This window comes from Haliotis rubra, unplaced genomic scaffold (genome assembly GCF_003918875.1).
Source record: "Haliotis rubra isolate DU_JTF1 unplaced genomic scaffold, ASM391887v1 Scf1240, whole genome shotgun sequence".
NCBI lineage: Eukaryota > Metazoa > Mollusca > Gastropoda > Lepetellida > Haliotidae > Haliotis > Haliotis rubra.
Window position 1 is genome coordinate 40,719 of NW_025765160.1, and position 23,441 is coordinate 64,159.

At 43.5% G+C, this 23,441-nt stretch overlaps 1 long non-coding RNA gene across 1 annotated transcript; it reads right to left on the minus strand.

Moving 5' to 3' along the window:
• Positions 1-613: 613 nt before the first annotated feature.
• LOC124266247 lies at positions 614-22,427 on the minus strand. The gene is made up of 4 exons (XR_006895691.1): positions 22,297-22,427; positions 20,315-20,319; positions 13,554-13,559; positions 614-624 (listed from the first exon to the last, which is right to left on the minus strand). It is a non-coding gene; the product is annotated as an uncharacterized LOC124266247 (long non-coding RNA).
• Positions 22,428-23,441: the final 1,014 nt, after the last annotated feature.

A 23,441-nucleotide genomic window follows, 5' to 3' on the forward strand; every position in this document is an offset into this window, starting at 1 on the left:
TGGGGGTCTCCTGTGCAGCATCCATCTATACTATTATTATTATTTTTCCTCTCAAATTGACAATGCTTTGTTGTGATAATCGCCGCGTGAACCGGGCTAACAACATACCGTGATTTGTGATACAGCTCGCAGCTGATAGAGCTCAAGGCGTGTTCGATAAAAGGGTCTTTCTCTAAGTCTTCCCACAAGTAAAGTCGGCGCTCCGGGGGGATGGGAAGGAAGTATGACGCAATACCAGTGTATATCTGGGTCATAGCCGATCCTATTGTCTTTGTCATTTCTGAACCTAGTCTAGTCTCGTATTTAGCGTACAGTTTATCGATTTCTTCGGCTGACATTTTGTGAATTTTATCCGGAGTGTACTCCCCAAAGTAATGTTTGGCTTTGCCACCAACAGCCAACGCCACCAGTTTCTCTCGCTTATCATCATCCACCTGTGGTGATTGGGGTACCAACAGTTGCTCTAGCAATTCCTCACACTCCATCCTATAATGTGATAAGTAAGTTTTAGTTTTAACTATATAATATACGATATATGTTTAAACACAGAGAAATAAAGGTTAAGTTGCACACGACGAAAGCACTTCAAATACCATAACTATAACTAAATGCTAAGTATTTATACTAAAGCTAGCTTTGCTAAGCATTGCTAAGCATTTGCTAAGCATTGCTAAGCATTGCTAAGCTAAAACACACTATAGGCCACTGGTTGGTCTGTCTTGAGCACGAGCTTAGCGGTTTAGTTTCAGCTAGCTGTTTCTTCACCGCTCCTCGCTCTAATTTGCTCATCACATCGTTTCTCTCAAACACTCGAACTAATCCCTGTCCTTGCAGTGAAATAAGGCAACCCATCGCGTCTGCTCCCTGAGGTCTTTCAACACCGAAGTTGAACTTCTGCGTTAGCACCCAGACGCTGTGCTTTATGCGGTCGGCCTGAAAATGCCAGGTACGATAGCATATCTCTCTTTTTGTTATCTCGCGATTAGCGCTGCAGTCGCCCAGTATGAACAACGCCGACTCTTTAAATTTTTATATGGTAAGCTTTCAACCAGTCCTGTAGACGTGGCCCCGGATCGACTCTGTGTACGCCAGGGTCCGTCATAACCAAGGTCTTTCCGTGTACGTTTTATTCATGCTCAGAGTAGGGCACATGATAACGATGTGATCGAACACATCCCTGTAGTACCCTCCAACATATCCAACACGAAAACGGTCTTCCCACAGCCAGTCTGCCCGCGACACTATGGCGCAGTGTGGGTCAGCGGGCAAATCAGTAGATGGCTTGCCGCCAGGCAAATCAGTAAATGGCTTGCACGAATCTCCCATTGTCTATATTAAGTTGCGATCCATAATAACGTACAGATATAATTTCAACTTGCCAGCCGGTTGAGCCTTCTTGGTAATCTGGATAGTAATTCCTTCGCTACCATTGTCTATTCTACGGCCGCTACCGTGTAGTTTATCATCATCCGTGGATCGCATGTCCAACCACAGCGCACTTGTTAGTTAAGTATTCACCGATTTGCACGGATGATAGGTCCAGGTCTTTGGCTATATATGGATGTTTGCTCGGCAGCTTTTTATCTCATCCCACTGCTGGTACGCACGCATACCATGACTAAACAGCTGGTTGGGCACGCCCTCAATGGTCACTTCCACCTTTTCAATCTCGGGTTGAAAACTTCGCTGTCCCTCCGAACGGTTCGTAATCCTCCACGGGACGACCAGGATGCCTTTCATCGATCGCGCCGGCACGCTCAGGTTGATATTCCACACAGTGTCGCTCTTATCCCGCACGATAGATCTATGTCTCAGTACGCGATCGTACAGGATGGCTACATTACCCGAAAGTACTGATTTCGAACCTGCCTGGCCAGCTCCGGTTAGTGACCATGTCGAACTCCAGAGAGATGTTGTCTATGGTATAACTAGCCTCATCGCCGCTCGGGCAGCGACGCACTACTTTGCTGTAGTCGTTAAACGCGGAGCTCGTGATTCAAGCCTATCACCCAGCGCCGCTTGGTAAACGGGCGCTGTTCCGTGAGCAACTCGAAGTCGAGCGCACGCAGAACCGTTCCCGTGACGCTTTGAGCGATGGCCTTTCACCGTCCGATAGCTTGTCTAACTGGTCTGCCGTGAAGGCATACCCACGCGCGATCTGGTCGATTTATTGATACCTTGGTACACGCCATTGACGCGCTTCTCCTCGCTTCCAGAGGTCCTTGTAGCAGTGAAACACGCCGCTGTCGTCGATGCTCAGCACCTCGCTACCGTGATCTTGATGGTCGTTTTCTTGATGATAGCTCGACCTACGCTCCGCACTAGCTAGCTCGCTTGTCGCTGTCGGAGGTCAACGTGATGTTGAACGCCAGTCGAACAGTGCCTGGTACAATGAGGTCATTCGCGCCAAGGTTTGGAAATCTAACCAGCAGCGTTTGATTCTGGTCTATCTTGCTGGGATTGTTGGTGATGGTCACCGACTGACGACGGCTTTGACACCTAGTGGCTCTCTCGATCTCCTGAAAGGATCTAGTTTTCTACCGCACATTGTTATATAAATGAAATATATAAGTTTTAATACTAAATAATGGCTGAAGGCGGTCATGAAGAAATACCTATGGATGATATGTGGGATGATAGTGCCCTAACATTCGAGGATGATGAAACCTCATTCTCGCAAGGCAACGAACTCGTGAAGCAGGCCGCCAACGGGTTTTACGATGGTTTAAAAGAGGATAGAAATTACGAGAGCCGGGGGCGAGAATATTCCAAGTTTTTGTCGATGGTAAGGGCACGCATGCATTGAGGGCTCACCCAGAGATCGATCTCATGAATAAGCGCACTAGAGAACCGCTTGCTTTATCAACACTCGGCAGTCGCCATGGAGGTGACTTTATTCGCGATGAACTAGGCTTCATAGATTACGGGCGACGGCCTAAAGCCCTTCCCCTTCAAGATCTGCAAGACATCAGGGGCGCCACATCGGATCAAGACATGACTGATAACATTGAAAAGCTGTTGGCCACCTACCATGACAAACCCTTACCCGATTCGAATTTACCGCCGGGAACTGCGCGGGGCTGGACAAGGCCATGCAAACCATTCGCGGCCATCTCGTGAACAACACAGCCAAACTGGACGCGATAGACGACCACATCGCCCATGAAAAGGTCAAACTCGGTGAAACGGAGGACGAGTCTCTGAAAGCCACCATCGAGGAACGAATACGTAGTTTGGAAGATGAAAAGAAGACCCGGCTAGAAACGGCATCCTCCTTCCGAGACCAGCTTCGATCCCAGGTCAGCCGTGTGCGGGAAACCGTTGATCGAGTCCTCCACCAAGACACCACGTTAGCTGACAGGATCCGGATCCTGTTCCGGGAGCAAGGGATCACCATCGCCAGCATTTTGACTGCATTGGGCTTCATCATATCTACCCTGGTGGTGTCACTTAGTGGGGGTACCCCCACACCCCCAAGTGGCGGCACACCACCAAGTGATGGGAACTGGATAAAAAAACTCGGGGAGGCCCTGGCTAAACTGGCTGGTAAGGCCGCCGAAGCCCTACCCGGCATCCTGGGTAGCATCGTCTCGTGGTTGCTGAGTGTTTTAGCTAAAACTGCCACGTGGCTTAGTCAAAACCTGTGGGCAGCCATCGTCGCCGTGGCGGGTCTGGTGTACGTAGCGGCTAAGGAATTTTTAACCAAATGAGCCCCAAAGCTACCCCACCAACCACCATTGCTGTTTTATTATCGATGTGCTGCTCCAGAACGTGTGGGGGTGACCCCACAGGGGCTGTTGGTTGAACCCTAGGCTCCGGGGGTGGTGCCACTATACCCGTTTCACCGGGTCGGGGTGGTTGGACGGGGACGTTGACATCGAGGTTGACTTTCAACTTTTGGTCCGCCGTGGCTACAATTATTTCGTTGTTGTAGCCCACCACTTTTTTTATTCTCAGTTGCATATCGCTCGGAGCCATGTACAGTCCCACGTCGAACACGTAGTCGACTTTCGACCTGGCGTATTCCAACACGTCTTGGTAGCGTTTGATGGCACTCGGAGATCAACTGGAGCATTGATAGCATCCTCTACGTTGACAACGAACTGTTTCTGAGCGCCGTAGCAGTCCCCTTACCTAGTATATTGGAACGCGTTTGCGTCTGCGCACCCAACAGTGCCCACACGCACGTTCGAATCGAGTCATTCAAGCGTTCGGTGCCGCACGAGTATACCCTTTCGATTCCAACATGAATTTTTTCCAATCACCCCTGCTCGAACCTCCAAACTCGGTAATCCTTGCTGTCGCCGAATGCCATGTAACGGTCATCCCACTCGTTTGTTGTGATAGGATATGACTTGTATCCCCAATCTTGCAACTCGCTGGCTTCCACGAGAGGCATGTTGTGAACGATAGGAATACCCAATCCGTGGTTCGGTCCCGCAAACGCCAATCCGTTTTAGTGTCGATTCGAATTCGTTGCAAATACGTTCAGAGGCCCGCCTATCGTATTGGTTGTTTACTGCATTCCACGCTTTTTCCTGTGAGAGTGGAGCTGATCTCTTTGAGGATACGCCTGACCTGGTAGTACACGCGGAAACGTGAACACAGACTGACTCAGCGGTCCACGCCGAAAAGTGTCGGATACACCACACCCCGTTGTAGCGCACCACACGGCGAAGTTGAGTTGATTCTGCCAGAACTGCATCGGGTTGTTGAACCAAGCGTGCACTGTCTTAACGTTAGTCACCGAAAACTTATACTTATCGAATACATCTATGAACTGGGCGTCGAAATACAATCCATCAGCTTAACCACGATCTTCATGTTTTAAAACTATTATATAATGAGTTTATATAACATGTACATAACACTCCCAGGAATAACGAGCGGCGAGGCCGTTCAGCTGACGCACGCGATCGATAACACGTCGGGTCAACTCGAAGTAGCACTGTGCGATATAACCTACCTACCACGATGGACTAACATCAACGCTAGCAACAATAAACTGTTCGTAGGTGGCGCTAGCAACAAGATAATTGATGGTTACTACAGCGTGTGCTCTCTAAGTTTACGCAGGTATTCAAACCATTGGGAGCCGAACTCAAGATGAACGACTCAAACGGTACAGTGGTGTTAATCAACAACGGAAGAAACTCCTTGAGGCTCGGTCGACCACTGGCACTGACACACTCGGTATACAGCCTGAAGAGATAAAACCAACGACTACCGCCACAGGCACGAAGTTACCCGACCTAGTACCGCATCGAGAGCTGTGCATTCATCTCAACCAGGTTAGCACAACGGACAACATTCAAGGAGGCCACCCTTCAACTATACTGAGAGCAGTACCGGTTAAAACGGAGAAATACAACGACGGCAGAACCGAAGTCGTTTTCAACGTGGCAATATAAGAGGTTAACCCAGGGCAACATCCCTGAGCTGATAATATCGGTGTTAGATATAAATCATAATCTCGTGAATATAGGATACCTCAGCGTAACGCTGCACATAAAATGACCAGCGCACAAGGTCCCGGAATGAAGTTGAAAAATGCACCAATGTGGGGATCTCCGATCTCGGGACACACGCGGATTCGACGACACCGGAGTAGATGGTAAAGTGTACGCCTTTGCAACTTAAAACAGCATTTATAAACGCGTTGAAGTTTCCCGGTGGTACTAGCAACCTAAGCGATATATAGTAGATACCTCAAGAGCGGCAGTCAACACTAAGTACACCCTTGTCACCACCGGGATGATAACTGGATGATATACCCATACGGGGCAAACTGTTCGACTTAACCGATGTTGAGAGCACTACCGTCGCCCGAAACAAACCATATACGCCGTTTTCACCGATGATGACAAGTGGGTGTTATTACGGGTAAAGTCGACTGGTTTCTCAATATTAGGCTCGGCTCCCCCTACGTGTTTACGGATAATAAAGACAACCACCTAAACAAAGTCGTGAACAACGGAACCCTGCTCGTGGCTTACATCCCGACTCAGAGACGTAGCGTAGTCATCAGCCCACTCGCCAGTATGGCAGCCCACATGCTATCGAGTAAAGCGGGGATGCAAAACGTGGTATTGCAGTTGGTGTCTGAATTCGAAGGTGTGGTCAGGATCCTGGAGAGTCTACCGGCGAACTCAACACTTATCATCCAAGTCTACCTAGGGGAACCATCGCGGGATAATGTAGAGATTGTGAAGGGGGTCAAACTCCGGTGGGGGAAACAACAACAGTATCACGTTTGCAACGTTTACGTGCGGGTGGGTGTCGACTCCAAAACCAGTCTGCAGGGTGTCACCGTGGTCGTGGAAGACACTATATCACTAACCAAGATCTTCCTACCCGACAACATACACTTCATGGGGGTGAAGTGCACCCCTGAACTATTATCAGAAAACCAGTTGGAAATTATCTCGTAATAATATAGCAATGTCTTGGATTCGCCCCAACACTACACTTAGCGATTTAGGGGATACGGAGGGATTCGATCAACCTGGTGAGGAAGACACCTTGTACATCCTGCACTTCAAAGACAACGTGTATAGGCGGGTGTCGTTATCAGATTTTAAAGAACCTGAATGGTTAATCAACTTAACCCTCACCGCACCTTATATCACCTTGAGACAAGATGGTACTATCTCCGAGATTAAGAACAACGGCATAATTATAGGAGCGTTCGTTCCGCACCGCCACAAGATATTAGCAGCAGGAGAGTTAGTTTATGAATCTCATAATATATATATCGCACCAATACCAAACCACTCGGGCAACATGGTAACTTCCAAGGAGAAAGTGAAGACATCAATCAGCTTACTTAAGCACCAAGAGGTCTTTAGAAATGTAGCGGAAAACTTCACATTCATAATAGAAGTCTATCTCGGAGATGCCTCGTTTCCTGGGTATCGTAACATTATAGATGATATGTTGATACGATGGGAAGATAGGGCTAGTAACCAACGTTGTCGTATTATTAAGGTATCGGGAAACGACCCTGTACCAAGTCTTGATGGGGTTCGTCTCCTTAATGGGCGTAGAGCTAAGACCCCGCTTTTTTACACGTACGCTGATCTAAGTATTATCGGCTTTAAGTACATTAATCGAAGGTTAAATACAACCCAATTAAAATATATTATGGGGTTGAGCTATATCCCTGAACTAGTACCAGAACACTAGTTGGAAACTAGATCGGCTATTAACTGAAACCCAATTAAAATATCTTTTGCAATATATATTATAGGATGGGACTGTACCCAGGCATAGATGAAGTAGCGAAGACCCTGGAAACCGTAGACGGGTTCCGCTTGAGGCAGTTATGCGATGTAAAACGTCAACTAGAACAAGACCGCGACAAGCGGAAAGCACTATATAAAAAGTACCATAGAGCTTTCAATGCCGTGGACGGGGCTGATACTACCCTTATGGCAGCCAGCATGGGCCTAGGGGTGGCAGGTGTTGGGTTGTTAGCTACCATCGTGGCCGCACCTATAGTGATGGGGCTCGAAATAACGGCTGGAGTGACAGGGGTGTTGGGGTTAGGGCTTAAGCTTGTATCCCGCAGACTGCATCGTAAAGCATTGAAGCACAATGAGATCGGGGTTCTAGCTGAAGCAAAGCTTAACACCATAAGCGATCTTATTTCCACGGCACTCACTGATAACAAAATCTCGGAGGAGGAGTTTCGTTTAGTCCTCTCTGAACTCGCAAAATATCATAGAATGAAACAAGAAATCCGATCCAAGTCTCGTAAGTCTGCTATCAGCGAAGACGAGAAAAAAAAGTACATAGAACAGGGGGTACGAAAGGCCCAGCAAGCTTTCATTACGAACACCAAAGAGATCATAGGCGATTCACGTTAAACTGTTTCGTTGAGGTCAGTGTGACATAGTGTCATAAATAAAGTGAAAATAAAAGCAGAGGATACCGTATGACACAGTATTACCTCCCGTCAACACGACATAGAGGCAAGATACCCGGTGGAGTTCGTATCCCACTATAGTAGAGGTAATGGTAAGGGTCCCCAACTAAAGTCTTATTTGTGAAATAAAGCTTTGTAGAGGGGTAGTAGAGGGTAATGGGAAGGGTCCGACTAAAGCTTTATCTATTAAATGAAGCTTTAGATTACCCTGGTCCAGAACTCTCATTACGCATACTACGGGCGGAAATCGATGACCTGCAAGAATACGGTAAACTCCTTGCGTTTATCAACATGGCAAGCATCTGAGGTGTTCCAACTCCTTCATCTTGGCATAAGATGTCAATCGGTGCAGAAGCCACTTCCTGTATTTTTTCAGGTATCACATAAGTTTAAATCATAATAGCTAGTCCCGTGATTGTGGAATGTGGACTCGGAAGCGCATTCGCCTCACGCCATCGTCTAAAATGGAATCTCTAAGGAGTGAGTGAGTGAGTATAGGTTTATGCCGCTTAACACTATTCCAGCAATATCACTGCGGGGGACACCAGAAATGGGCTTCATATATGGCATCTGTGTAGGGAATTGAACCCAGGTATTCAGCGTGACGAGCGGACGCTTCAAGAAAAAGGCTTGTGATACCGAGCTTCACAGGTTGCTGGTTTTCTTGTCAGATGAGTTGAGTTGAGTTGGGCTTTACGTCACATCGGCATTATTCCAGCCATATAGTGACGAGAACAAGTCTGCATTCATATACATTGTAAGTACAAAGTGGTTTCGTTTCAAAGACATACATTCATTACGTTGTCATTTTAGAACAGAGAATGTCATAGCACTAGATTGAAAAGCAGGTACATTCGTTATTGACATTACACAGTTACATTTTATGATATAGATCGACTTCCCTCAGGTAGTTTAGTATCAGATGAGCGCTCACGCTGGAGAACAGATCTTTCAGATTGGTTGCGTGATAATGCGAGTCCCTTGCAGATGTAAAATCCACACAGTCAAGCAGAATATGCTTGACGGTGAGAGCCTCATCGCAGGAGAGACATATGGGGGGTCCATCCCCATCTGTTTTTAGCAGATAGTCATGTGTAAACCGACTGTGGCCAATACGACATCGTCGTAAAATTACTTCATCACGTCTTGACTGGCAACCCAAGTAGGTATAACCGATTGTTGGCTTCAATTCATGGAGTTTGTTTCTTCCTACTTGAGTGTCCCACCTTTTTTGCATCAAGTGCCGAGTATAGCTTTGATAGTGGGTTTGAAATCACTGTACGGGATTAGCAGTGGGGATAGGGGCTTTTCAAGAGCTGCTTTTGCTGCAGCATCGGCCTTAGTGTTACCTGCTATGCCGACGTGACCCGGCAACCAGCAGAGGATGATGTCATATTGGCTAGTAGAAAGGTCGTTGTACAGTTCTAATATGTCCAGGATGATTGGGTGACTTGAAGTCACGTTTAGAAGTGCTTGAAGGCAGGATAATGAATCTGTAAATACGATGAAGTTTTTGGACTGATTTTGCTGTTGAATGTAGGTCAGAGCTGAGAAGATAGCTTTGGCTTCAGCGGTGAAAATGGAACTGTTGTCGGGGATCCTAGAGGAGACAGTCTTGGCTCCAATGACTGTAGCGCTGGCAACTTGGCCATCGTCCTTGGATCCGTCTGTGAAGATTGATCTGTGAGTGTTATACTTCGAACGTAACTGGTTGTATTCCTGTTGGAACACCAAGGGATTTGTTTCAGACTTTTTGAGTTTGGTGAGGGTAAGATCAATCTGTGGTTTCACCATTTGCCATGGTGGTGAGGACAGAAGTCGGTAAGGCGCAATGATGTTGAGATCAATTTTAGCTGCAGATATGTGTGGTTTGATCCTTATTCCAAGTGGTGGAACCAGGCTTGGCAGTTTAGGAAATAAGTTTTCATAGAGCGGGTTAAAAACACAATTGTATGCTGGATTGGACTCATTTGAACGTAATTTAGTGATATACTGCAGTGAGAGTTTAATGCGGCGTTGTTCAAGGGAAGGTTCATTGGCCTCCGCATATAGACTGTCTACCGGAGAGGTCCTAAAAGCTCCCAGGCAGAGCCTTAGTCCTTGGTGGTGGATAGAGCCTAATTTTTCTAAATTGCTTTTGCAGGCTCCACCGTAGACAATGGAGCCATAATCCAGTTTACTGCGGACTAATGATCTGTACAGGTGAAGGAGGGTGGTCTGATCCCCTTCCCACTCTGTATTTGAAACTACTTTTAGCAAGTCTAAAGCCTTCAGGCACTTTGTTTTCACATATTTTATGTGTGGTAAGAATGCCAGGTGGCGGTCGAATATGAGTCCAAGGAATTTGGCCTCTTCTACTACTTTGATGGGAGTACCATCTAAAGTTAGGTCTGGATCCTTGTGTGGTTTGTATTTACGACAAAAGTGAATACAATTCGTTTTGGATTTTGAAAACCTAAAACCATTTTCATTGGCCCATTTTTTGGATTTTGTTAAGGCAGAGTTGTAGCTGCCTTTCTATTGCATGCATGTTCTTACCACGACATGAAATATTGAAGTCATCGACGAAAAGGGACCCATCAACGCAACTGTTCAGAACGTTAGTGAGGCTGTTAATTTTGATGCTAAAAAGTGTGACAGACAGGATGCTGCCTTGGGGGACGCCCTGATCTTGGTGGAAGTAGTCAGACAGTGTGGAACCCACCCGAACTTGGAATTGTCTGTTATTTAGAAACCGAGATATGAATTGAGGTAGTCTACCCCTCAATCCAAACTCGTGTAAATCTTTTAGGATACCATGTTTCCATGTTGTATCATATGCTTTTTCTAAGTCGAAAAAGATAGATACTGCATGTTGTTTGTTGACAATGGATTTTTTGATGAATGCTTCCAGACGCACCAGATGGTCAATGGTACTTCGGTTTTTTTCGGAAACCACATTGGAGGTCACTGAGGAGGTTATTGGTCTCCAAGTACCAGATTAATCGATTGTTGACCATGCGCTCCATGGTTTTGCAAACACAGCTAGTTAGTGATATAGGACGGTAGTTTGAGGGATCAGTATGGTCGCGACCGGGTTTTGGTATAGGGATGATGATGGCATTGTGCCACGAAGGGGGGAAGTGTCCGGATGTCCAGATGTCATCAAATATATTTAGGAGTGTTTCCAAGCCTATGTCCGGGAGGCACCCATGAAGGGCCACCTCCTCGTGGTGGGTGCTGGGTAACGCTAAGCGCCCTTCAACCCCCCGTTGTGGACCCGGGGGGGATATTTTGGTCCACCAACCCGTTTGCCGTGGGTTGCGCCCCTGTGTCGGTGGAGGACGGGATTCTGGTGGTTGAGGGCACTGGAGCCAGGAACAGTGTTCCTTTGCCCAACACACCACTTCGGCCCTTACTTCACCTAGACGGGAGGTTGAATGGGCCCGGTTCAACCAATCGGCTGGTCATGCCAAGCCCTGTGCATTCTATTTTCTATTGCACAAATTTGATTTATTTAAATGATCCTGTTTTGGGCTTTGGTAAACAAAACGATTTCACAATTTTTGAATTGACTTTAAATGAGAACGATTGTTCCTTTTTGCCTAGAGTCGTATGCCCAGAAGGCGGTGGCTCATGGGCCAATTCAGTGGAATAATTAAACTTTTAGTTTTTCTGCTGGAGTATATCATCCGAGTATCCTTGGTGCTGCAAGTCGGATATCCACTTGTTTTTAGCATTGTCTTTATGATACTCCATGGCGGGTGGGGAGCTCGGATGATGAACCTTCTACGCTTACTATGGACTACCAAAACCCCCAAAAACGAAACAAACGTCAATTGGACAGTGATGATGACGACCAACGACCGTCTACCTCAATTGAATATTGGCCACGATTTTAGTTCTCGAGACTGTTGACAAATCTCCTTTAAAATTAAACCCTTTTGCAGTGTCAAAGGGTGTACATGGTATTGCAGGTGGGGTCCGCAATATCAAACGATTGCGCTCAGGCTCTTTGCTCATCGAATGCAGCAGGAAACCGCAATCAACAAATTTGATGTCAACTCAGCTGTTTGTTGGAATACCGGTTTCGGTATCTCCACATAGAACCTTGAACACAAGCAAAGGAATCGTCAGAGACCGGGATCAACTATTTGCAGATATGAGTGAATTGGACATCGTCTCTGAAATGAAAGAACAAGGAGTGACATTTGTGAAACGATTCACAACACGGAAAAACTCTGAGACTAAACCAACAAACACTTACCTATTCCATTTTTCTTATCCAACTGCTCCAAAATCAATTAAAGCAGGGTATTGTCATCTCAACGTTGATATTTATATTCCCAACCCATTGAGATGTTTCAAATGTCAAAAGTATGGTCATGGTGTAAACAACTGCACAAATTCTATTACATGTGCTCACTGCAGCCAAAAAACCCATGTTACTGAAGATTGTGATAACACCTTTAAACAATGCACTAACTGCTCTGGTACTCATTCCTCTTTTTCAAAAGAATGTCCAATCTGGAAACAACAAATGGCAATTAATAAAATTAAATTCACAAGGAATCTTAGTTTTGCTGATGCCAAAAAACTTGTTGTTCAGACACCAGAACCAAATGAGTCCTATGCTTCAGTTACGAGATCCGGAACACATCAAAATGTAACCTGTACTGTGTCCACTTCGTCAACACAATGCCAGAATAATTTGACATGGGTTGACTCTGATGCACCGAAGCTCTACTCTCCTGACCAGTCAACACAAACCGTTCTATCAACATCCACAACAACTGCTAGAGCAGAAGTTGAATCTCGGCCATCTTCCCAGGAACAATCATCATCAAAGTCTTCTTCTAAACTTCCATCTGGAATTAATGGGAAGCAAGTGTCAAAACAGAAAAACAAACCAATAAACGAATCGTCAAAAAAAAATACCATAGTGGCAGAGCCTCAAAAGGGACACAAGACAAAATCCAAGTTTGGATCTCTCGAAGACATAGATGTGTCTGAAAACATCCAGTACAGGGCTCATAGCTTGTCGCCCAAAAACAATACAAGGGGTAGATCCCCAATCAACCCACCAAAGACATAGTTTCTTCACGTATTGTCCAATGGAATTGTAGAGGACTAAAGACCAACTTCAATGAATTACAGCTATTGATTCAGGATTTACAACCATCAGCTTTCTGCTTACAGGAAACCTACCTGAAGCAGGTGGACAATTTTAATTTACGTCAGTTCATTGGATATCATTCTTTTTTCTCCTCCTGGTGACAGGGCCACTGGAGGATCTTCAATCCTTGTTAAGCAGGGTATTATCCATAGTCCTTTAACACTTAAAACTAATCTCCAAGCCGTTGCAGTGCGGATTACTTTTCACGTGGCTTTTACATTATGCTCACTATATATTCCGCCTTCGTCAGCAATTCATCTTGCTGATCTCCAATCGCTCTATAATCAACTTCCGAAACCCTGTGTTATTGTGGGTGACCTAAATGGTCATAACCCGATCTGGGGTAGTACAAACACTAACACTAAAGGTAAAATAATAGAAGATTTCCTCTCAGATAATGATCTCTGTATATATAATGATGATTCTCACACTTACCTCCATCCTGCAACCGGCACTTGCTCTTCTTTGGACTTGGCTCTGGCTGACTCTAACCTTCTCAATGAATTTGATTGGTCAGTCCATAATGACCTTTGTGGAAGTGACCACTTCCCAACTATACTTTCAGAAATAAACCCAGCTGATTCTCCATCTTACACAAGATGGAATTTTTCCAAGGCTAACTGGTCCTTGTATGAAACTATGTGTAAATCAAAACTGAAAACTCCTTTTTCAGTGATGTAGCTGATCCTCTTCAGGTATTTTCTGACGCTTTAAATGATATAGCTGATCATTGTATACCAAAGTCCTCTACGAGTCCACATGTGCGGAAACCATGGTTTAGTTCAGATTGTAAACATGCTAGAAAAGCGAGGAAAAAGGCAGAGAAATATTTTCGCCATCACCCAACTGTCCATAACTTGAATAAATTCAAAATACTTAATGCGAAGGCACGTCGTACCTTCAAACAAAACAAACGGCAGTCTTGGCGGGACTATGTATCCAAACTTAATTCTCGAACACCTATGTCCAAAGTTTGGAATATGGTGCAAAGGATAAAAGGTAAAGGTTCAAGATCTGGTGTTCATCATCTGAAGGATGGTGACACACTCTTAACCAGTAAATCTGATATAGCAAATAAATTGGGAGAAACGTTAGCTCAACATTCATCTTCATCAAATTTTACACCGAAATTTCAAAAAACTAAAGAACACGCAGAAAAAAGAAACTCAATTTTGCTTCAGATAATGAGGAGGACTATAATGAGGTTTTCTCCATTCATGAGCTGCATACTGCCTTGGGGCAGGCTCATGATACTGCTACAGGTTCTGATAATATTCATTATCAGTTCGTCGCCTGAAAACCAGAGTGTTCTAAGTCCACTTTTGACAAAATTAGAGTTAGTATGCTCAGGGTAGGTTTTAGAGCATAATCTATTACTCTAGCAACGTTTTACAGTGCTATCTAGCTGTAAAAGTGGTTTTTCAAACACAAACTTTGTTCTATCTCCATGAAAATCACATGTTGTTAATTTTCGAGTGTTCTAAGTTGTCAATTGACCAATGGGCAAGCACAATTTGATCACGTGACATCGAGATTAACCAATTTTGAAGTGATTGTCATCATGGAGATGGAACATTTTAACTCTGTTCTTATTTCTTCTTTATCTAATTAAATATAGCTCTTATGAAAGAAAAACAGGTTTAAACGACAAAAAAATAACAAGGTAAAAAGGAAATAACAATCAAATATCGATATAATATAATAAAGCTGAGTTTTAGCTGTGTTTTTTGACACTTAGAACACTTTGGTTTTGAGAAAAATCACGATTTTCTTTTGTCAAGTGTTCCATCTCCAATCATCTTTCTTGGATTTCTTATTTATTTCAATAGATTGAGCATATAATTTGATATTTTCTGATCCTGTTTAACATGTCACATGCAAGTGCAAAATTTGAAAGAATTCGATTGAAAAATGAAAAAGATATTGTTGTCCTAAACTTCAAGATCGAATTCCTCGAAAATAGGTTTTTGTGACTTAGAACACTCTGGTTTTCAGGCGACGAGTTACTTAAACATTTACCGGATTCCTGTTTAGAAACTTTATTAAATATATTCGATTACATCTGGACAACGGGAAATTTTCCTTCATCATGGCGTAATGCTGTCGTCATTCCTACACCGAAACCTGGCCGCGATCACAGTGATCCTTCTAACTATAGGCCAATATCGCTTACTAGTTGTGTTTGTAAGACCATGGAACGAATGGTCAATAACAGATTAATATGGTACTTAGAAACAAATGAACTGATTACCGATATCCAATGTGGGTTTAGGAAAAACAGAAGTACCATTGACCATTTGGTTAGACTGGAAACTTTTGTGAAGAATGGTTTTATTAATAAACAACACACCGTATCTATATTTTTTTGACTTAGAGAAAGCTTATGATACCACCTGGAAACATGGAATTTTAACAGATCTTCATAACATGGGTTTGAGAGGCCGTTTGCCAAATTTCATATCACAGTTTTTGTCAAACAGGCATTTCCAGGTTCGAGTGGGATCCACCTTGTCTGAATTTTACGATCAAGATCAGGGTGTACCACAAGGCAGCATATTGTCGGTAACGTTGTTTAGTATAAAAATCAACAGCTTATCTCAAGTTTTAAACGACTCTATTGATGGGTCGTTATTTGTCGATGATTTTAATGTTTCATGTCGAGGTAAAAATATGCGCACAATTGAGAGACAGTTGCAAGTCTGTCTCAATAAAATCAATGATTGGTCCGAACAAAATGGCTTTAAGTTTTCTAAGTCTAAAACTAACTGCATCCATTTCTGTCGTAAGTATAAACCACATAAAGACCCAGACTTACATTTATCGGGTACTCCCATTAAAGTAGTTAAAGAAGCTAAATTCTTAGGTATCATATTTGACCATCATCTTACATTCCTACCTCATATCAAATATCTTAAAACAAAATGTCTGAAAGCTTTGGATCTCTTGAAAGTTGTCTCTAACTCTAAGTGGGGAGGTGATCAGTCAACCCTCCTACACTTGTATAGATCGCTGATCCGTTCCAAGCTTGATTATGGTTCCATCATCTATGGTGGAGCTTGTAAAAGTAATCTCAAAGTGCTTGATTCTATTCACCATCAAGGTCTAAGACTATGTCTTGGATCTTTCCGAACTGCACCTATTGACAGTCTTTACGTTGAAGCTGACGAGCCTTCCCTAAAACAACGCCGAATTAAACTGTCCTTACAGTACATAACAAAGTTATATGCTAATAAGTCTAACCCTGCATATAACTGTGTCTTCAATCCCCTCTATGAGGATTTATACAACAAGAAATCTTCACTTATTCCGCCTCTTGGACACAGAATTCAACCATTTATTGCTGCTGCCGGAATTGAGCTGGAGATTATATCTCCTTTTCGTCTACTTTCTTCTCCTCCTTGGCAATTGGTTAGGCCACAAGTTGACCTAACACTAACTACATTTAAAAAATCAGAAACAAATGAATTACAGTATAAACAAGAATTTAGTCAATTACGAAATAAATATAATACATACAAATCGTTATTTACGGATGGGTCCAAGGATGGTGGTGCGGTTGCATGTGCCACTGTCATTGGATCCAGAACAATATCTTCTAGAATACCGGATTACAGCTCTATATTTACAGCAGAAGCAAACGCCATCTTAACAGCTCTTAAATATATTCAAAGACATCCCAAACATAAACAGTATATAATTTTTTCTGACTCTCTTTCTTGCCTTCAGGCTATTAAAAATCTCTCTTGCAAACATCCACTTTTAATTGAAATAATCGAATTATATAATGAACTTGCTACTGGACAGTGCGACATCGTCTTCTGTTGGTTACCCAGCCACGTTGGCATTTCTGGGAATACAATGGCCGATCTTGCTGCTAAGGCAGCACTCAACAAATCTGTGACACCACTTCTCATTCCTTACTCTGATTACAAGGCTTGCATTAGAACTTACATCCGTGATCTGATGCAGAAGAAGTGGGATGCCCAAGTAGGTATCAATAAATTACATGCAATTAAACCAACCATCGGTTATACTTACTTGGGTTGCCAGTCCAGATTTCAAGAGGTCATTATGCGACGATGTCGCATTGGCAATACGCGTTATACTCATAAATACTTGCTAAAAGGTGAAGATCCTCCGTTTTGTATCCCTTGTGATGAGAGAGTTACGGTCAAGCATATCCTGCTTGACTCTGTTGAATTCTCCATCATAAGGGATAAGTATTTCAGTGTACAAACACTTAAGGATCTTTTTACTACTGTTAATTCTCATTTAGTTATTGGTTTTTTAAAAGAAATTGACTTCATTGATGAATTCTGATTAACATGTTCTGTAGATAGATGTATTTTAATGATTGGTAGTTTAGATTAGTAACTTAGATTGTTAGTGGCTGTACCCTCAAAGGGGGTTGAAGTAGCGTAAAATTATTGTCCTCCTGAGAGGGTACGTAAGTCCCAAAACTTCAAAAGTAGAATTTGCACATACCAAGTTTTTAAACGTAGTATTTTCGTTCATTTAGATTTTGGCTAAATTATCCTACAATCACCAGCGGCTGAAGGGATGGTGTAAATCCGACTAGGGTCCATGCAGGTAGCAAAGGTACTGTAAGTCCCCATGGACCTTAGTATGGTGACCTACTTTCAGTTGTTGGTGATCTTATAGCCCATTTTTATATTGTGTTGTCCATTTTGATATTGTTTTAGACTCTATTACTAGTTTTATCTGAATATGTGATATTCTAGTTGTTTTACTGCCCTTCGTTGGCAGTTTTTTTTATAATATACATATATTTCACTTCAATATCAACTGTTCTCGTCACGATATGGCTGAAATATTGCCGATGTGACGTTAAATATTAACTCACTCACTCACTCACTATGTCAGGGAGGTGTTTCAGAAGCTGATAATGGATTTCATCAGCTCCTGCCGCAGTGTCGTGAGCCTGTCCTGGGGCAGTACGTAATTCATGGAGGGAAAACGTTTCGTTGTAATCCTCCCCATTATCAGAGTTAAAATTGACTGGTTTCCTTTCTTGTTGGGTTTGATATTTCCTGAACTGAGGGTTATAATTTGATGAGGAGGAGTGGTTTGCCAAAGTTTCGCCAAGTTTGTTTGCAATTTCAGATTTATTTGTTAGAAGGGAGTCGCCATCTTTCAGGTGGTGAACTCCTGATTTTGACCCTTTGCCCTTGATCTTTTGAATCATGTTCCACACCTTGGACATGGGTGTGCGGGAGTTGATTTTGGACACATATTTCCTCCATGAGCGGCGTTTAGTTTGTTTGAAGGTATGTTTTGCTCTGGCATTTGTCATTTTAACAGCATTCAGGTTATGCACTGTCGGATGTTGTCGGAAATATTTTTCCGCCTTCTTCCTATTTTTCCTAGCTTGTTTGCAGTTTGTATCAAACCATGGTTTACGTATGTGCGGGTTTGCAGAGGACTTAGGAATAGTTTTGTCTCCGATGGCATTTAGGACGTCTGAAAATAGTTCCATGGGGTCAGGAACATTCCTGAAGTTGTCCAGCCTAAGTTTTTCTGAACATAGGGTTTGGAATAAAGGCCAGTTGGCCTTAGTAAAATTCCATCTTGTTGATGGTGGTTCATCCGTGGGGTTGATAGGAGTAAGAATTGTTGGGAAGTGGTCGCTTCCGCAAAGGTCGTCATGGACCGACCATTCGAACTCATTTAAAAGATTAGAATCTGTAAGTGATAGATCGAGAGCAGAGTATGATCCAGTGGCAGGATGGAGATAGGTGTTTGATCCATCGTTGAAGATGCATACATCATTATTGGAGAGAAACTCTTTAAGGATCTTTCCCTTACTAATTGTATCATTACTCCCCCATAGGGGGTTATGGCCGTTGAAGTCGCCCATGATTATGCAGGGCTTTGGGAGTTGATCGTATAAGTTCTGAAGATCTGATAGGCGGACAGTTGAGGTGGGAGGGAGATAGAGGGAACATAGTGTAAACCCTATGTTCAGAGTTATGCGGACAGCAACAGTTTGTAGGTTGGTGTTAAGTGGGACAGGGCTATGGAGGGTGCCCTGCCTCACCAGGATAGAAGTGCCTCCTGTAGCTTTTACACCGGGAGGAGAAAAGGAGTTGTAGGAACTGTACCGACGGATGTCAAATTATCAGTCCTTTTTAGGTAGGTTTCTTGGAGACAAAACGCAGATGGTTTGAAGTCTTGAATCAATAGCTGTAATTCATTATAATTATTCTTAAGTCCTCTGCAATTCCATTGGATAATGTTTTGTGGATTCATGGTGACATGTCACGTGAACGTGAGAAAGCGTTTGATGAACTCCTATTGGTGTCTGGTGGAGATGAAGTTACCTCCATATCCAGAGGGCCAAAGGAGTTATGGACCTCGATGGGGACCTCTGAGGGAGAGGTGGCCTTTGGTTTTGTGTTTGGCGGTTGTTCGAGTTGCTTTAGTCTCTCTAGCCTCTTTTTTTCCCTTTTTCTGCGCGCAGTTTCTGTCTCTGGTTTTGGCATTTGTTCTGGTGTTTGTGATTCAGAAGTTTTGACTTTTGGCGTTGGAGATGGAGTGGCTGAGATAGGCTGAGTTGTGTTGAGTTGAGTTGGCTGGGAAGACGTGACCCATGTCAGGTCGGTCTGACATGAGATGGTTGCAGTAGTGATGGTAGGACGGGAGACAGCAGCAGAGTAGGTGATGGTTGAAGGGGCTGCAGTTAGACTTGCAACCCTCTTCTTTGCTTCGTGAAAGGAGATATTTTCTTTGTGTTTTATCTTCAGTATCTCGGATTCGCGTTTCCATACTGGGCAGAACTTGGAAGAGGCCATATGGTTACCACCGCAGTTTGTGCACTTCACTGCCTTAGTACAGTCGTTGCCCTCATGCTTGTCACCACAGCGGTAACAGACAGCAGAGGAACGACAGGACTTGGATCCATGTCCAAACTTTTGGCAGTTGTAGCACCGGAGTGGATTGGGGACATACACCTCCACACCAATGCTACAATAACCAGCTCTAATCGAGTCAGGAATGTTTGCTCGCGCGAACGTGAAGAGAAAGGTGTTCGTTGGTTGAACAACACCATCCTTTTTGAAGGTAAATCGTTTGACGGCTGTGACGGATTGCTGAGAGAGTTCCTTGACAATTTGTTCTTCAGTCATGTCAGACAGGCATCGAGCTCTGTCCCGTACAATGCCTCTACACGAATTAAGGGTTTTGTGTGCTGAGACAGCGACCTTGATATTTACAAATTCTTGTATTTTGAGAAGATTTACAGATTGGTGTTTCCGGGTACATTTTATCAGGAGAGAGCCAGATCGGAGCTTTGTGACATTGGCAACCTCTCCGCAGATACCAGCGATACCTTTGGAGATTGCAAAAGGGTTCAATTGCAAAGTTTGCTTGTCACAAGCCTCAATAATCAGGAAGCGTGGCCAGTAGTCAGGTCTGGGGGGGCGTACTCTCGTCAGACGAGGAATTGTCGGTATCCATATGTCTTCGTTTTGAACCGGGGTATTGGGAAGCCATGTTGTGAGTAATGTGGTTCGGCATCCCCTCTCCCCACCCACCGTGGAGTGTCAACAAGGACGATCTTATATTGCAGCGGGTCTCCGAGCTGCAAAGACCAGGGATAAGGGGATGTTATACTCCAGCGAATTTGACATGAAATGCTGTAGCTGCCTACCAGATTAAAGATCAGGATGGTTCTGTCCATGACAATCAATTGGAGACGTACAGAAATCGGAGGTCAGCATCACCAGATTGGTACCATGAGCCACCGCCTTCTGTGCATGGGTCTGCGAGGCTAATTTGTTTCGTAGAATAGTGTTAACATTTTGAACATGGTCAAAAGTGTTATGTAATACCACGTTTTGTATAGACATTCCATGCACAGGGCAAGGCGTGACCAGCCGATTGGTAGAATCGGGCCTATTCTACCACCCGTCTAGGCAAAGTTAGGGTCGAAGTGGTGTGTTGGATTAGTGAACACTATTGCCGGTTCCGTCATCCTCAACCACCAGACTCCCTTCCTCTGCCGACACAGGGATGCAAACGGGTTGCCCAATTTGGTCGCCTCTTACGACCAGCAATGGGGTGCTGTGGACCTATTCGACCCCGGGTCCACACAGGGGCGAAGAGCCATTGGCGTTACCCACCACCCACCACGAGGAGGTTGCTCTTCAAGGGGTGCCACACGGGTGTATGGACAAGAGAGGCCTTCAGGGAGAAGTTTACATTCGTTCCACTCAGTGTCGAAGCAGAGAGAGAATCGTGAGATAGGATAGGTTTAAAAATATTGGTATTTATAAATAACCTACATTATCTATGAACAATATATATTATAATAACAGCACTTTATTATTAAAGACATGAACAAATCATCTTCTTCTGACCAACTCTACCACTGCAGCCTGGAAATTCTCATAATTATTACATTTGTTACTTTTTGTTGGTATTTTCTAACTTTCTCTAGGGGGCTGATCAATTCATTCTTATCTTTCTTTATATGTGTATCCAAACATTTCTTATATTCTTTGGAACATCGGCCCATGGTGATCTACCTGCAGTCGTTGGCGATCTATGGACCGTGTTTTATACTGTTTTAGTTTTACATGCTAGTTTTATATTCACATCTATTATACTCTAGTATCTTTACTGTCCATCGTCGACTGGTTTTATTCTTCAAAATTGTTTTCGTCAGGGTATTGCTGAGATATTGCCGACGTGACGTTAAATATTAACTCACTCACCTTTGAACATCGGCGATATTCAGCCTTATCAAAATTAGTATTCCTTTTGAAAAATGAACGTTTTCATTTTTTGAAAGCGTTTACGTTATACTCGACATTATTTTCCAAAATAAGGTCTGTCACTGCGATCTCATTTCGACACTGGTGGAGGCAAGAGTCTCACACCAAACGTTGCACGTGCTGCGTCACCCAGGAGACTCTACCTCAGTGGCAAACTCACTGACTGCACGTGCTGGGTCGTCGTGACCTGGTGTCAGTTCCATGAAATAGTTTTTCTTGATAATATTTACAATTTTTTGGCTTTATATATGTCATACTGCTTGGTTTTGTAAAAACGTCTCTCGATGATTTGTTTATCAGGAGGTTTTCAGTTAGTATAATTAAATGAGAACGTGATTCATGAGTGAGTGAGTGAGTTAAGTCACATCGGCAATATTTCAGCCATGTCGTGACTAAAACTATTTCTCAATTCATAATACATATACTGAAAGCCATTAAAAGCGCAATTGGTATTTGTAGTCCTGGAACTTACAACAAGTTATATTGAAGATTTTATTTTCCGCGATACAGAGGATGTAAGGATAAACGGCTGTTATTCTGACCCATTTCGAGTTCGAGTCCCCGAGCATTGAACTTTGATGCTTAAAACTGAACCAAATTGCAGGTTTGTCATAAATTTGGCCCTAGTTTGAATAGATGTCTCTCGTAATGCCAAAATTTAAAGACAACAGAATTATCAAAGTCATTGTGATTTGTCAATAAGAAAAAAACTCGCGATAAGTCTAAATACATATATTTATCCGCTATAGAGTTTCAATATTGCTGTGGCGTTGAACAACAGGCGTCAATTTCAAAAACCCAAATTTCAAGGTCAGAGTATTGCTGATAGAGATACTGTGGGGACATGCATCGGTATAGTCAGGAGGAAAGATACAAAAGTCCTGATGTGTCGCGGAGTGATTATTACCAGAACAAAAGTGGTTATTATCAATTTAAAAAAAAAAAAAGTTCAAAAAACATTTTGACCCCTCTAGGCCTTCGTAGTAAAGAGCAAAGCTTCTGCTCTCCCAGTGTCAGTTTCAACCACGTGAAGTCCGTGCAATACCGTCGCTCCGACTTAGGGCGGACGACAAGCAGATAGTGAAGCGGCCTTAGCCAGGTTTTAAAACTTGGACAGACCGTACACAGGTGCGGTTGCCTGTGAGGCTGTGATACCGATGTGGACTGGAAAGTTTGACAACCTGTACACGAATTGAGAGGTCACACACCAATCTGCCTACAGTCCCAATTTGGGAAAGATTTCCGCCCGTAACCCCCGGTTTTTTTATCCCCTACCTATGCTTAAGAATAGATATTAATTTCTAAAAAAGAGCGCTTATTGATTTTTATTTTTTTTAAGCATTTAAAGGGGATTCGGAAGTTTTTGGGCATAAAAAGATTTTATCAAAGATTTAGCTGCTAGCGTCTATTTTCTTTCACCTACTCAATCACATCCAACCTCACCCCCCGCACTACATCCCTTCTTCTTGCTCTGCTGCTTCCGGAAACTGGGAGAGAGAATATATAGTAATAAGTATCAACTAATTATAATGTGCAAAGGAAACATTCTATCATGCAAATGAAC